At 35.5% G+C, this 13,750-nt stretch overlaps 1 long non-coding RNA gene across 1 annotated transcript; it reads left to right on the top strand.

The window, feature by feature from the left end:
• Nucleotides 1-412: 412 nt before the first annotated feature.
• On the top strand, nucleotides 413-5,177 carry LOC148126055 (uncharacterized). Its single transcript, XR_015742556.1, has 3 exons — nucleotides 413-500; nucleotides 1,059-1,237; nucleotides 3,619-5,177. It is a non-coding gene; the product is annotated as an uncharacterized LOC148126055 (long non-coding RNA).
• Nucleotides 5,178-13,750: the final 8,573 nt, after the last annotated feature.

Raw genomic sequence — 13,750 nt, forward strand, 5'->3', positions numbered from 1 at the left:
ATAATCTACCTAATATGCAGAATCCCTCAGGTCTATTCTTGCTTGGTTGAAATACTCACCCAAAGGCTTACCTTTTATTGAGTCTATGGAAAAGATTAATGATGTTTAAATTACAGGAAATCAATATATTAATCTTACATCTTAACAACTTATTGACAGGTTTTTCATTTATTTCTTAATATGGCCATGGGGGGTTTTCTTTATTCATCTTAATTACACAGTAAGTGGTAGGGGTTAAGGCATAAAGCTAAAAACCAAGATATTGTAATCTTGCTTTAGGTATGAAGCCAGCTGGATGACCCTGAGTCGATTACCTTTTCTCAACCCTAGGAAATGCAATGGCAATCCACTTCTGAAATCTTGCCAAAAAAACTGCAGGAACTAGTCTAAGCAGTTGCCAGAAATCAATACTGATTTAAAGGAAAATAAAAGAAAAGAAGGAAGGAGAGAGAGAGAGAGAGTCTTTTAAATGATTTCAATTTCTTTAAGAAGAAATGAAGGTAACTATGATTTTCTGTAATCTGGTGCATATTTTTTCAGAAACAGGTTCTGCTGTATTCAGTGTGATGTAATGCTACATCAGTTTAATTGGATTGAAACCTTAAATTAACAATATTGCTACCTTCTACAATAGCTATGCTGTTGTTCCTGAAGGAAATGGTCATAATTGGTTTTAAAAAATGAGAATTGCAAAATATACAGGAAATATTTCCTCTGAATTTCTTTTTGAGAACATGTGAATGATGGTGCAACTACATTTTCCTACAATTGTTAAAAATGTCTGTTTGTCACTAAGACTTTTTTCTGAGTTTGAGAGCTTAGATTGTCTTATGTAATGTGAAAAAGATCATAATGTTGCATTAATATTACCAATGAAAACTAGAGAACAATCTACAAAAGGGTGCAAGATGCACTAAAATGAATTGAAATTGCACAGCAACAAGACTTGGACTTACAAAGATGACAGCCTTTGTGACTACAATTCTATAATGTATTCTAACTCTCTTTTATGCAATGTTGTTTGTTTCTATTAAAACTTCATTAAACGTATGGCATAGCTTACACAACCATGACAGAGGCACACCTCATTCTTCAACTGGAGCACCTTGTCATTAAAACACGAGCCATCGCTGAGGAATATGATGGGGCTGTCAAGCAAGTTTCCACTGTAACTATAGATGTTCATAGAGTTTCATTATGTATTGAATTACTGTCCAAATGAGCAAAGATGAGACAGGTAACTACCATGTTTATTAAAAGTCTGTGGAACGCCTTCTCAACAACATGAAAAATAAAGTATCTATGAAAAGATAGGTTGTTCTTAAATTCTGTGATCCTAGATCCTTCTTCCATTATCATGGTGATATGGGAGTTACCATGATTGCTTTCCATAAACTCAGTTCATGTAAGAGATCTTTCTACTAAGGTTTCTTCCCATGCTAATATTCTCTGAGTTTCTAGAAGACTAGCAATGCAGTGGGAAAAAGTTGCAAAGTATAGTCCTTAGAAATCATGTAAAGCTTTTCATGTTATTCTGGAGAAGCTGATGCTGCAACAACTGTTCCCACAGTGTTAGATCAGTATAAGAATGGAAAGACTTGCATCTTGTACAATTCCAAGGCCTTTTAATATTTCCCCAATCATCTGGTTTGCTGTTTCTGAATTAGAAGATGTAAAATATGTTTGACTTAAATTTATTCCCATGAGCAGATGACCTCCAAGGTCCCTTCTAACCCTTTAATTCTTGGTATATTGATGCCTCTACACACCTTCCCTTGAAACCCTTAATATCCTAAATCTAGTCTCCCTCTTAGATAATCTCCTTCAGTGGTTCTGATATTGCTGAATAGCAGGTACGCTGACTGTATTCACAAGACATAAGGAAAAAGACACAGCACAAGGCTATAAGAGTCTGTTATAGTCAATCTCAATAAAATTAATTTTAGCCTTTCTGTAGATCTGTCTATCCATGGCCAGTTCTTGCTTAATGACCACAGTTGGGATGGGAATCTCAGTCAGTGAGCACAGTGGTCATTAAGCAAGATGTCAGGTAACTGGTTTGCTCAATGACCAGAATCCTGACACTCCTGATTGTGGGCATTAAGCAATTTGTGGGTGATTAACCTTCTTGGGGATGGCCAGAAGACTTGAGAGCTGAAAATCTTATTGAAATCCAAGAATTTTCAGCACTGGAGGGAGAAACATGAATGTGCATCCTCTACTTGGCTTCCTAGGGCTTTCTGCTTCCTAGGGCTTTCTGCTTCCTCTTGAAGTACCCCATGCTACTTTCCCTACCTTTTTTCAGAAATCTTGTTAAAAGTTTTTGATATGTACAATAATAATAACAAAGATGATTTGTATACCGCTTCACCACAAAACATAATGTTCCCCCTACTCAGGAGGTTTATATGTTGAATAACCAGTGTGTAAATATGTGCTTACCCACTAGGCCTCTGAGCTTACAATGAATATAACCCAAGGAAGATAAACATCTGCACATTAGCACAATTCATATTTTATTAATCATCACAGTAGACATTTGAAGGCACGACATTCTGGTGTTTATAGTCCAATATGGAGTTCCAGACAGGGGATAGTCATTCTACGCAAGAAAATGTTGTGTAGAAGTTTTGCAATAAATGGGTTGTCTACATGTATTACTTCAAAAGGTAACTGCAGAAAGTATGGGTGTTAAGCAACTTGTCCAGTACTGTATTACGATGACTAAGTAAGAAACTGAAACCAGGCCTTAAATTGCATAATGCCTCTCTCTCATTGCAAGTTTGATTTTGAGTTTATATTTAAACTTAGTTCTGGGTATGTTTTAAAAGAATGTTTGCTTTAAAGATTAGAATAGATACAATGTACATTAAAAGTCATGGGACTCTTCAGCAAGTCCAACAATGTTCATTTTTTAGCATTATACTCTTGCTATATTCAACATTAAGGCAAAATACCTAGCTCCCTGAAATGCATCCGCCCCCACCCTCAGACTTGGGGCTATCTGGGTTTGTTAGATATTTGCTGGAAGTTGCATGATTGTAGACTTAAAACATCTGAATGGCACCAGTGTGAAAAGGTTGAATATCTATATACGAAGATTATTTTGACTAAAAATTTAGAAACCAGATGGCAATGGGAGAGGAGGAAGTATAGCTTCATTTCAGTTTGTTTTAAGTTGCTAGACAGGTTCTATCTGTGGTGCACATAAGAGGAAGAAACCATTGTAAAGACAACAGTTTTCACAAATGACATGACTAATTCACCATTTACAACACTAGAGGCATTGTTCAAGAAGTCCTCATAACATTCACACAAGTTAATTCCATAAAGCCATATGAAGAGCAATGAACACAGTGCCTGGAAAATTTTCCAATTTCCCTTGTAATAAAAGTGTATGCTTGGAAGGCTAGAAAAGTATACACCATATTATCTCTACAAGGGGAATATTATTTTTTAGAGATCAAGTAATAATTTATATTAGATTTTATTCTAGTTTTACATGAAAATATTTATAGAATTATAAAGTTGGTTCAAACATTGAAACAACCATAAAATAACTCAAACCATTCTGCATCTTTCATCTTGCTATTTATTCTTGTTTCATTCTCACTCCAGGGCAAAATTCAAATTTCATTGGAGGAAAAAATGGGAGAAATCTGAAGTAAGAGGATTGCTTTCAAGATCAAAATTCTGTGGTTTTATGATTTATTGTACATGGATTGATTTGTAAACACCTCTGCAAAATGTGCTAATTACCAGAAATTATTATAGATTTGTCAAAAACATATTTTGCTAGATTAATCTTTTATGTTGTATGATAGGGTATGATTCTTAACAGAGGTTTGGCGTGCTGTAGACCAAGTGTATTGGACAAAATAATACAAAATATGCAAATTATCAGCTAATTAAGTGTGGGTTGAATGTCACGACAAATGGATTTACAAGCTCAACAGTTCTATTTTAAAAGTGCTCATCACCACCAAACTGGAGATCAGAATCAAGTAGGGTGCCACAACGATCAGTATCTTTAATACTTCGTTAGTTATCTGGGCAAAGAAAGGAATGAAATTTGTAGATTATACATTATCTGGGTGCATGAGTGAGGAAGTTTCCTGCTTTCTTTAAAATGTTGAAAGCAATGTCATGCTGTTCCTGTGCAAACTCCACCTTTCTGGAGCATGTATGAAATGTCATAATGTATGTGCAAAGGACTGGGGCTTGCATTGCAATGGCACAAGGCTGTTTGTTATTCTCCTCTTTTGACCTTCATTACAGAGACTCCAGTTTGGATAAGATAGCTAATAGCTATTGTTTAACAGTAATTGATTATTCAAATAAGTACAAAGATGTGTTTTGTTAGAGAAATGGGATGAAAATAGCAGAGCCAAATTTAACAGAAACAACTGCAATGTTCTTAACTTACAAAATACAAATCAAATGGGAATTATTGGGTGGGATATATACATCTTCAAAAGGGTATTTGGTAAAAAATATTTTGGAATAGATTATAGTAAACTGAATTTGAGCTAGCAATGGGCTTTTGCAAATACAGTTTTAAGCTAGATAAACAGAAATATAATTTACAAATCACCAGGAATAATTCTTTCCCTTCCTCCTGACGAGATGCAATTCTGGGCATCACTCTTTAAGATGGATTCAGAGGAAGGTAATAATCAGGGCATTTGAAACTAAGATCTGAGAAGAAAGATGGAAGGGGCTGGGTATTTTTAGCTTTTAGAAAAGATGATGGATAGGACAAGGAGAGGAAACATGATAGTACTCCTTAAATGCCAGAAAGAACTTCAGATTAAAAAGTTAGGACCTGTTCTCTCTTGTTCCAGAATACAGGAAAAGGAATAAGGAGTTTAAATTATAGCAAGGGATGTATGATTGAATGTTTATAAAAATCTTTAATGATAGACAGTGGAATGAGTTGTGTGGGCTTTCTTTCATGTGCTTAAGCAGAGATATGCCAACCATCTCTCTGGGTTCAGGTTAGACCCAAGGCAGAACAGAGGTTAATGGCCTAAAATAACCCTTTCCCATTCTCTGATGCTAAGATTATTTGATGTTGAAAAATAGACAGACATAAATGTAGAAAATTTCCAATAAATGTTTGTGCAAAATTTCCTATGTATAGTTAAAGATACCAATAGATGAGAATATGTGTAATTCATGGTTGAACTGCGTGGTCCTTGGTGCTTTCTGAGCATGGTTGTTTTCTTGCAGACATTTCATTACCCAACTAGTTAACATCATCAATGCTGGCATATAATTAATGAATCATCATGTGTGTGTGGAAATTGAGACAACTAAGGTACTTGCATCACATCTTATGACACTAGTAATAAGTTGAATCCTTTGCCAAAGAATCTTATGATCCATCTTTCATTTTGATGTCATCGTAGTTGGTTATAGATGCTGCTGATATGAATTCTTCTATTGTAGTGATATTATTTTTCTTCTGTTCACTTACATCTGATTCTGGGAGGGTGCCTGGACAAGCCCTTGCAATTTTCTTGGCAAGGTTTTTCAGAAGTGCTTTGTGATTGCCTCTGTTCTTGGGCTGAGAAAAAGTGATTGGCCTAAAGTCAGCCAGCTGCTTTGGGCCTAAGGTGCAACTAGAAAACATGTTGTTCCAGTTTCTAGCCTTATACCTTAACTACTATACAAACTGGCTCTCGGTAATAATCTACAGCAGGGCTGTCAAACTCCTGGGCAGATGTGTCACACGCTGGCCACACATCAACACCTGGTTTAGCAAAGGGGAAAAAGGTCCCGATACATCACGTGATACCACCGTGACGATGTGAGTTTGACACCCCTGATTTACAAACTGTATATTATGGGAATAAAGGGCAACAAGAGAAAGAGTGGAGGAAAAAAATATTTAATTTATTTAATTTAATTTATTACTCAACTTATTTAGCAACCATTTGAAGTTACAGTGACACTTTAAAAAAGGATTTACATCAGATTCTCACACTGGATTCAAGATAGTTGCAGCATCTCTGGGCTGTGTGATCGCCCTTTGTGACCTACCCAGCTGGCTTGCAACAAGCAAAGTCAATGGGTCAAGTCCAGATTAATTTAATAACTGTGGCAAAAAAAGGTTGTAGAATTGGGCCTGGCTCACTTAACAATGCCTTGCTTAGCAATGGAAATTCTGGTCCCAATTGCTGATATAAGCCAAGGACTATATGTACATTTTCTAAATAAACTGCATCTAGCAACTCATGTTTAGAAGGATACTTGACAAGTCTGCTGCCTCCTCAGGAGTAAGAAAACCTCTGCTCCCTGATATTAGACTCATGCATCCTATGCAGCTTTCTTTTGCAATTGCATCACTCATTGCTCACTCTCTAGTTGTCCACTCCCTGCACACAAAGTAATGTCTATAGTGCACAGTCCATGCACAGTGATGTGCTACTCTGGCAAATCACATACAATGAACATGTGCTTCAGGCAGCAGACTTGTGTGGCAACCAACATTCTGAAAGAATCTTCTTCATTTCTACAGGGTACAGCAAGCCCCGAGAGCTGATGTACATAGAAAATGACTGTCAGAAGATGTAGTTAACTGAATGGAAAGAATTGTATGAATGCACATTTAACTTTTCCACCAGACCTAGTCTCAGTTAACTGATCACTGTACAACAACTCCAACCTGACAACCTCCAAGGGTTTTGGATTACAACTCCCATCATTTTATCAGGCCACGTTTGTGGGTGGAATGAGAATTCACCTGATTGTTTTGACTCAGCACAATGTGATGGATAGTTATTTTTTTCCATTTGGTTTTAACTGTTATTTATTATCATCTTAAAAATGGGTTCTTAATAATAAAGTGCAGGCTTCTGGATATAACCAAAGTGTTTTTAATACAGTGGGTTTTTTAAAATGGAATTGTGGGCTATCCCTTAAAAATTCAAGGATGCTTCATTTTAGAAGTGAATGAGCATAATATTATTTAGCTGTTACCTTTCCCAAAAAGCTGACAAGTGCATATTAACATTGCAACAGCAGCATACCACTCCCACATAGTCATATACCATAGTCATGAGGAACTTTTTCAACCCTACCCCTAAAGATTATAAACAGAAATAATCCGGGCAAAGTTAACTATTCAGTCACTGAAGATTGCAAGCCCATACTTAAATCATTGCCACTGAAGCAGACCAGGATTTAAGCATTTGAAGCTAGCTGAATAATGCTGAGATTTTGGGGCTTTAAAGTAACCCATTGTCTATATTGTTTTCATGTAGTAATAATGGGACTGCATATAATACAGTATGATAAATGTGACACACTGGCTTTAAAAGAAAGAAACAATAAATAAAAGGAACAAGGAATAACTTAATATAGCTGTCAGAATCTACATTTCATTTTTTCTGTCTTTAGCCAAATCACATTTGCAGTAGATAAGCTGACACAGGAATTCAATTGGATTGTGATCCTGAAAAAGGAAGAAAAAAATATGGGAACAATTTCAACCTGTTGGGCCTGAGGAAATGGATAAGATCCCTAGCACTTTAAACTCAATCTCTGCTCTTTAGATCCAAGCCCGATCTAACTTGTTAAAGCCATCTCTAGAGGTGTCATGTGACTGGGTTCTAATGGGGGCAAATCTTCTTTGGGTGGCAGGGTTTGTTTATTTACTTCCCAAGGAGATCTTAGTTTTTCCATCTTCTAAAGAAAGGGACCCCACTATAGTGGACCATACTGCACTCATTGTCTGCTTTTAGCTTGCTTTCAACGTAAGGAGAAAAATCAGCTTTTGACTTTGGGATGTGAGAATTAAAACTGGAATTAGAGAAATATTGTGGTTAGGACACAATAAGCATTGGTGGCAAAATAAAGTAATTCTGAAATTTGATCATCTAGATCTATCATCCAGAACTGTATATCTTTATGTTGAAGTTACCAACTTTTATAAAAGAAATAAACCCCCAAAATAGGCTGATAGAATGTTTACTTCACCAATTTTTAGAACTGTTTTTAAATTATCATACTTGGTCAAAGCAGTTCTCTCTATTCATTGGATTTGCTTACAGCCAAATTTGTCAGAATGTCATACATAGGATCAAAGTCCATCTAATTGTATTGTTCTGGCTGTTGATATTGCAAAATTATAGCATATTTAGTTAAAAATAAATTACAAAATCAGGGAATCAATCTATTCTCCAAAGCATCTGAGAGCAGCAGAAGAAGTAATTGATGGAAACTTATCAAAGAGAGATCCAATCTAGAATTAAGGAGAAATTTCCTGAAGGTGAGAACAATTAATTAGTGGAATGGCTTGCCTCCAGAAATTGTGGGTGCTTGAAAAATGGAGTTTTGGACGAGATTGGACAGCTATTAGCACAAAATGATATATGTTCTCCTGCTGGAGCAGGGGGTTAGAGTAGAAGCCCTCAAAGGTTTCTTCTAACTTTTGGGTTTATATGATCAGAACCGAAATCTTAGTCCAACAGTAAATCTATACTGTGTGTGATTTAAATTAATTTTGATCAACTAATCAACTAGCTGACAACTTTCTCCTACTCAAAGTGGAGGAAAATGCTCTTAACTTGAAAGTAATCAATAGGGAAGAAGTGGAAGCAAAGGCATAGAAAGAAGATCACCAAGCAATAATAGAGCTGGACAGAATCGAGCATGGAACTTAAACTTCAGAAAAACCTAGAGTTATGATTAGTTGAATCTCATGGCAGGAGAAGCTCATATAAAAAGCAGTTTAAGATGAGTGGAAATTCCTAAAAGAGACTTTAACAATGCATGAGTGTGAAGCAGTGGTGGGATTCAAATTTTTTTTACTACCTGTTCTGTGGACGTGGCTTGGTGGTTATGGTGTGGCATGGCGGGCATGGCATGGTGGGCGTAGCAGGGGAAGGTTACTGCAAAATCCCATTCCCTCCCCATCCCACTAACCTGCTTTCCAGCTCTGTTCTCCTGTGCAGGGCAACAAAAGAAGACCCAGCTGATCATCTGGGACTTGGGAGGCAGAAAATAGATGGGGGCGGGGCCAGTCAGATGGTATTTGCCGGTTCTCTGAACTACTCAAAATTTCCATTACCAGTTCTCCACCTCTGGTGTGAAGGTCAATTAGGAAAAACATAAAACAAAGGGAAAATAGGATAAGAAGCTAAAATAATGACACAAAGAGCTTTGTGGGGATCTAAAAAGAAAAATGAACAGAGGGGTAAGCAGAGGTATATCCATAGCATGGGACAAAATAGGCAGAATAGTATTTATGGCATATGATCAAGGACCTTTTTATATTTGAGACAAACTGGACATACATGCAAAGAAGCAAAACATGCCATCTTGCCTGTTTTGATCGCCGCTGCAAACATGCTGACAGGAAATGAAAAAGTACAATTTATTTGTGTTTTTTTATTGGATACCTATGGTGTCAACACCCTGCAGACTCATGGCTGCTTACAATAAAATTAAAACATCTACAGTATAACATAAATATCCAGATAATAAGATACAGGTGATAAGTCAAAAACAATAGCAACATTAAAAGCCCCTAGATCAGAACAAACACCAACCCTTAAAAAAACCAATTAAGTTATGATCAACTTCACTACACCCATCATTCATAGAAGAAATCCATACAAAAAATTGGGCAACAACAAGAAGATGACATCAGTCACCAAAAAACCTCAGGAACAATTCAGTTTTAAATGTTAAATGGAAAATAAATCTGATATTTAGAGGGATACATTCTTCGGTAATGGAGCAATATCTTATATTCAAAATGTCTGCCTCCTCCTCCTCTAAAATCTAGAAAAGGCTATCATTATAAAAAGCAATAGAGTTTTTCAAAACTATGGAAGTAATTCACTAGAGGTATTTTGTAGCATATAGAAATATACACAAGGCACCTCATCAAATTGTTAAAAGTGTTAAAGTGACTATGCATGGGCAAAAAAAAGTCAAGATGGTGGACATAACAAGGTGATCAAAGTTCTGCCAGGTTGTTGTTTTTTTACACATAATGCACATAAAAAGGGTAGTTTCAGCTGCATGATTGTGGTCATTGTCTTAACACTTTTTTACCACAGCCGATGAGCTTTCCTGAGGCTCTGTCTTTTTTGTCCCTCATTCCATAATGGTTCTCTATAATTGCCATGTGGTACCAAAAAGAAAAGTCTAGGCCACTTTTAAGAATGGCAGAGAGATGCTAGGTTTGCCCATACATGCACAAGAAATCCACATCTCTTCCAAAGAGGATCCAAAATACTTAGAAATTAGTTAATTATTTTTTTAAAAAATTAAACTCTTACAAAGGTGATGGATCATTCCTCCATTATTTGATTTTATTCCCAGTATTCCAGAAGATCATTCCATCTAATCCTACTACTTTACAGTTGGAGTACTTTTTTTCCTGTGGACTTGGGAAAACAAAAAACTATGGAATCCCTCCTGGCTGTTCTCAACTAAATGTGCTTTTAAAATCCAAGAAAAGAGTAGAAAAAGTATTTAAAAGAGGGGTCATTTAACAAAATTGTTTTAATTGCCTGACAACTGAGTAACTTACAATAGTGAGTCCTTTTTTTCACAGTCCTCAAACATTCTTCCACTGCAATTACCAAAAGTCATTTTAAAATTTCTTACCATTATATTAAAAGGTCACTTCAACATAATTTTACAAACACAAGTTTAGTATGAGATTAAATGCAGCATAGGAAATCAGTTTCCATATATGTTTTATCAAATTTCATATGAATTATTGATTCTTCCCTGTTATAATTGTACTTTTTCATTATCTTATATTTTCTTTTGGGAATTCCACATAATCATCTGAGAAAAATGCAATTTCAATATGTTTAGTGTCTGAGGCTGATCCACATGTTATCAATCTTGTCACCCTAATTCTAAAGAACTGGAAAGATGCTTTTTATTTCAAATGAGACTCATATGTCCTGGTTATACAAGATGTTCTGCCTCAAAAATTAAATGTAGCCTACTAATATTTTGTTATGTGTGTTTCAGTGAAGTTCATAAACAAGGACTATTTTTATTGATGACAAAATGCCACAATCACTCAAAGTCAAGGGAAAAGAATGACCCTAAATTTTGTTTTTCTTAGCCCTCAGTATGTATAATGTGTAGGTAGTGTATAGTATGTAAATAAATGTGAATAATACTGGGAGAGAAAGACCTAGCAGAACTAGTTACAAATAAGATTCTTATCTTTGTCTTAGATGCTTTAGAAACTAGTCTAGGAAACATTATGTTCTCCTGTGTTAGGACTACAGTTCTCGGAATTCAAAGATATGTCATTTTGATTCATCTCAAGGACACCGGGGTGGTTTTAAGTAGACATAGGTATGCATTTTCTGTTCTGAAAATATGTATTCTGTCATCTAATATGTATGATAGATTAAACCATGGCAGAATGACATACACACCTGGATCAAGTATTACATTGTGGTTAAGGAATAATGCCTTTACTGTAATGTATTACTGTGTTTTGTAATAGGCTTACTTAGCTCAATAATAGATCCATAGGTCATCTTAATTTCAAAGCTGGAAAATTAATGAACAGCAAATTTCTTCCAACATTCAGATACAGAGATAGGAAGAAGGTGTCATAAAAAGGCCACTCCAGCAATGTGTTCACTATTCCCAGCTCTGTTTTCATTCTCCATTGAAATACAGGAGAAAGATTGGGAAGCAGGAGGGAAGAATTTTAGGCATTACATAGTCCAAACTCCAGTTGCGCTAATGCAGTTGGAAAAAAAATCTGCCTTGCTATTCAAAATCTACATGGACTATTGGTATCATCAACATGCTTGGAGCACTAGCTTTATCTCAAGAAAAACCAAATGGACAGGTACAGAATAGGTGGTACCTAGCTGAATAGTAGTAATTGTGAGAGGGATCTTGGAGTCTTATTGGAAAATCCCTTAAATATGAGCCAGCAGTGTGCTGCAGCTGCCAAAAAAGCCAGCGCAGTCTTAGGCTTCAATAACAGAGGGATAGAATCAAGATCACGTGAAGTATTAATACCATTTTATAATACCTCAGTAAGACCATAGTTAGAATATTGCATCCAGTTTTGATCATCACGATATGTAAAAAATTGTTAGGCTCCAAAAATAATGCAGAGAAAAGCAACAAAGATGATTAGGGGACTGGAGCCCAAAACATATGAAGAATGATTGCAGGAATCAGGTATCTCTAGTTTAATGAAAAGAAGGACTGGGGTGACATGATAACAGTGTTCCAATATCTAAGAGGCTGCCACAAAGAAGAGGGAGTCAACCTATTCTTCAAAGCACCTGAAGGCAGGACAAGAAGCAATGGATGGAAAGTAATCAAGGAGAGAACTAGTGAACTGAAAATGGAATTTAAAAAGCTAAAAGAAGAGGAACAGGAAGGGAAGGGCTCTTCTGGATCTGTTTTCCATTTTTTAGAAATGGCAATTTCTACCTATCAGAAACTACAAGAACAAGAAAATTGGGATGAAGAAGAAGCCATCTTTAATGAACAAACAACTCTAGTTGGGGAAGAAAAGGGAAAGAGGGGAAAGAGAATGGAGAACTTAAGACTTAAAAAAACAACCAAAAAAGGGAAAAATAAGGCGAAAAATCAATACAATGTTAGAAAGCAACAGAAAAGAGGAATACAGAAGAGGGTGGAGATTAAGAGGGTGGAGATTAAAAGACAAGGGGGTAAAAAGGCTAGATTGGAGAAGAAAAGAAGGGAAAAAGGAAAGAGAAGTTACAAAGGTTTGAAACAAGATGTAAAGAAACAGGATTTATTCAGAGATAATGGGAAAAATATAATTAAAAAAGAGATTCTGCAAAAGTACATAAGACTGTATTGTTGTATTTATATTTGAAATAATGTTAGAAAACTGGAACATTATATGATTATAAAATGGGATAAAATATTAAAAGGAATGTGTAAAATGCTTAAGACTTAATTTGCTATGGATTATTGTCTTAATACTAATATAAATGTATTATTCTTTTTTATTTTTAAAATATAGTATGTAGCTTTAGAATGTACTAAGCAGAATCAGAATGAAAATCTTATATTATATATGTTAAATTTAGGGGAAAGATATAAAGGCATCATACTTCAATCAGTGATTGCAGGAGAAATGTTGTGTTGATGAGAAAAAATAATAGATAATTGAAAGAGAACAGACAAAAGATATAAGCATAATGATTAAAATTGAGATGAAATAAATAAAACAGAATTAAGAGAGTGAAAAGAGGGGAGAAGCTATATAGAAAATGTAGAATGGGAAATAAGATATGAAATGGGATATAAAGTGAACACGAATTCAAATTTATGTCTGTACAAAAAGATGTAACCCGGGACTAAGCTGCTTTCCAAAAAGAAGTTTTAGGTTTTCATGTTTTGTGTTTTGTTTGTGTATGTTTGTTTATTGAAAATCAATAAAAAAATTATTTAAAAAAAGGAGAGAACAAGCTAGAACTAAGGAGAAATTTCCTGACAATTAGAACAATTAATCAGTGGAACAAATTGCCTCTAGAAGTTGTGGATCCTGCAAGTTTAAGAAGATATTGGACAATGATTTGTCTGAAATGATATAGGATTTCCTGGTTGAGCAGGAGGCTGGACTAGAAGACCTCCCAAGGTCCCTTCCCACTCTATTATTCTGTTATCCTGCCTTTTGCTAGAAGCTATTGTTTGGCAATAATGGTGGACTGTGGGAGCGCCAGTCAGCTAACATTGAATCTGATTAAGATGGTGATAATGT

This window comes from Pseudonaja textilis, chromosome 3 (assembly GCF_049901715.1).
Source record: "Pseudonaja textilis isolate UNSWEBS1 chromosome 3, rPseTex1.2, whole genome shotgun sequence".
NCBI lineage: Eukaryota > Metazoa > Chordata > Lepidosauria > Squamata > Elapidae > Pseudonaja > Pseudonaja textilis.